The sequence below is a fragment of the Pollachius pollachius genome (genome assembly GCF_949987615.1).
Source record: "Pollachius pollachius genome assembly, chromosome: 3".
NCBI classification, from domain to species: domain Eukaryota; kingdom Metazoa; phylum Chordata; class Actinopteri; order Gadiformes; family Gadidae; genus Pollachius; species Pollachius pollachius.
The window spans coordinates 49796718-49800450 of NC_136936.1; positions in this window are offsets into that span (position 1 = coordinate 49796718).

Below are 3733 nucleotides of genomic sequence, written 5' to 3' on the forward strand. Positions count from 1 at the left end.
AGGAAGAGCGAGTCTCACTCCCCGCCACGCTGACGAAAAAAACCTCCCTTCTGGAAATTAACTGAAAAATCAATACACTCGCAAGAATAATTGAAACCATGCAGAGTGAGAAAGAAATCCAGCCTAGTCCAATCAGACAGGAATCAGCTCGATGCTGAGATAGATGTGGGAGGGCTGCTTGACAGTGTGTGTTAGAGGCTCAAACATAACACATGAGGATGTAGATGTATACCTCTACACCAAGGGGGCCTGACCACGCACGTCCTAAAGACATTAGCCACAGGATCTGTGGACGACCGGCGCAGGCATCTGTTGGGGTCATTTAAAATAGACTCTGACGCTGGAGGCAGAAATGCAGAGATGTTGTTTTACGTTTTTTTTCATGTTTTTTTGTTCCTGTATTTGGATATAGTTGAGCAGGTTTGAGGTAAACACCCCGCGAAGTAAAGCTCTGCTCCATCGTCATGGTGTGAAACGTGCTTTCATTGATCAACACAGCCGGAGCGACGCGCGGGAATGCCACTGCTTCTGGCTCAAATGATGACATTAATCCACACACTCTAAATGTTGCAGTGTGAGCAATTAATCAGGTCTTTGTTGCTGAGGAATTAAGGTTAGACTGACGCTATTACGCCCATTCTGGAAGAGCTGAAAACAGACACGAATAGCCAAGTATTTAACGGAGTGACATGATTTAGGGATGGGAGGAAAACCTTTTTTTTTCGTTCTGCCAATGGCATTACCACACATGCCTTTTCATGCTGACAAAGGTGTATTTTCCATATGTAGGCTAACATTTGTGTTTGTGTACTGTCTGATGTATGTGTGTGGGTGTGTGTGTGCTTGCATTTCCATGAAATGCATGAATGCGTGTGTGTGTGTGTGTGCGTGTGTGTGTGTGTGTGTGTGTGTGTGTGTGTGTGTGTGTGTGCATGTGTGCCTGTCTGTGTGTCAGTGTACATGTGTGCATTTATGTTTGTGTGTGTATGTATGTGCGCCTATGTGTGTGTGTTTGTGTTTGTATGTATGTGTGCCTGTATGTATGTGTTTGTGTGCACGTGTGCATGTGTTTGTGTGTATGTATGTGTGTGTATGCCCGTGTGCATGTAAGAGAGGCAGAGGTAATTTGTTTCCTTATAAGCAACATATTTTTTAATTGATTTCAGCAGCCGTCGGGGTTGCCTCCCACCATTTAAACATGCTTGACACACAGAAATCAAAGCAGCACATTACCACATCAAAAGAGCCACTGCCCTATTGCCATTCCTATGAATGAACCTCCAGTTTGTGGAGGCGAAGCATTTTGAAAAATGCTAATGAACCGTCCTCAGTGGCATGTCCACGTAAGAGCCATTCCTAGGAGGCTATTGGGGGAAGGGGAGGGTAGCACTGTCTATCTATCGTAAATCAAGTTTAGCTAATATCAAAAATCATACTTTAGATGAATATCTACAAGCTCCTATCAGGGTGAACGGGGCCTTTCCCTTCCTCCCGTGTACGAGTTTGGGTGGAAGATCTCTGTAAGGTAACAGGAACATGGCGGAACTCCAACCCCGCAGCTTCTGGTTTCCAGTGCATGCTGCGCCGTCTCTTCTGAAGAGCTTGTGCAGAAAGACAGCGTCCTGTCAGCCACCAGAGAGAGGGAGGTGGGTCAGCTCTGCCGTCTTGGCTGTGAAGTGAACGGAAGTGAGTTGGGGTGAGAGACAGCACGAGTCTGGTTCCCGCTCAGACCTCCCCTCCATGACATATAAAGGCGCTGTGGACGCCACAGCCTGAGCGCGTCACACGCTACAGCCCTGAAGGCCTGTCATTCCCGCAAGTGCACTTGTAAAGTTAGGAAAAACCTCCACCGTGGCTGGCATGCTTTGCACGCTGTGTACTTGTGAATGTACGTGTTTGTGTCTAGACACAGCGTCAAACTGAGACGTATCAATAGAGGAAGGATTCATACTGTCTGTGTTAGACAATATGAATGTTTTAATCCCGACACGGTCGTCGTCAAAGGACGCATCGGAGATCAATGCAACAGGAGGATAACGGATTAGTTTTAATAACAGGAAGAGGAGGAGGTTGAAATGTAACCTTTTCAAGACACTGAAGAGTGAGGGAAGAACTTTCTAGCGGTCTGATATGGATGTCTGTCGGTTCCAGCGCATTACGGAGGTTTATATTGTTTGACGTTCCGTCTATTACCAACACGGTGCATTCCTTCCAGAATGATCCATCCATCAGCCGGGATCTCTCCTCCGGGGCCACTTCTGTGTTCCTGGACAGGGGGAGAGACGGGGGGTACGGCAGCGGAGGAGATGACGGCCCGTAAAACACATCTACAATCAGAACATACCAAACATCTCCTGCACAAGCAACACACCTCTTCATCCTCGTTTCCAACCCCCAGACAAACGCTCCTCCATCTGCCGTGAATAGGCATCTTAAGGTGGTTTAGCTCTAAATAAAACATGGCTTTTTTTGTTAGAGAAGATTATACAGAGAAAAAGTACTTGTTGCCAACATAAATAACCTATTTGTGTCTGGCGCTGTGCTGCAGAAAGCGATATGGCGCGGAGACAAAGTGACGGTGTAAATCACTCATCGCCCACGCTGTGCTGCCAGCCCACCGCGTCAGCCGTGCTCCTGAGATGATGCAACGCAAACACGCGGGCAGACGGGACCTGAGACCTGGGCCGCCGAGGTCACCTCCCGCCAGCGGCGCCATGACGGAGCATCAGGGAGGAGAGCGGAGCCGCAACGCTGCTCTGTACGCCGTCAGCTGTTGTGGGCGATGGAGAGCAACAAGCGATATGGATCTACTCGCCTGTGGGTCTCGAGGGACGAGGGGTAGGGATTTCACCCCACACCGCTGATCCAGTGTGACAGGTCTACCTGCAATGTTAACCCGCCTCGGAGAGACAGACAGACTGGTCAATCTGCAATGTTAACAAGCCTCAGACAGACAGATAGACACACAGACAGGTCTACGTGCAATGTTAACCCGCCTCTGAGAGTCAGACAGACAGATAGAATGACAGGTCTATCTGCAATGTTAACCAGCCTCTGAGAGACAGACAGACAGAATGACAGGTCTATCTGCAATGTTAACCAGCCTCTGAGAGACAGACAGACAGAATGACAGGTCTATCTGCAATGTTAACCTGCCTCTTAGAGACAGAGGTACAGGCCTACCTGAATGACTTATTGTCATGTGGTTGTGCGTGGAGTGTAAGCAGGCGTGCGTGTGTGTGTGTGTGTGTGTGTGTGTGTGTGTGTGTGTGTGTGTGTGTGTGCGTGCACGGTTAAATATAAGTGGTGCAGGCGCTCAGCAGAACTAGTGTTTGTCAGCTAATTAGCGACGGGAGCGAGAACGACAGCACAGCGGAGGGGGGGGGGGAGCTGTTGGGATTTGATGGAAGCAGTCAAGCATTGTTTCCTCTGACGGGTGTTTGCGCAATTGTGCGCACGCGTGCATTCACATGTGTGTGTGTGTGATTGTGTGTTTGTATGTGTGCAGTAAGTCTCTGGGTGGTGTGAGTGCATGTGCGTGTGTGTGTGTGCGTGTACATGTGTTTGCGTGTGTGTTTGTGTGTGTGTGTGTGTGTGTGTATGTGTGTGGGCTTGTGTGTGTGTGTGTGTGTGTGTGTGTGTGTGCGTGTGTGTGCGTTTGCGTGTGTGTGTGCAGTAAGTCTCTTGGTGGCGTGTGTATGTGTGTGTGTGTGTGTGTGTGTGCAGTCTCTGG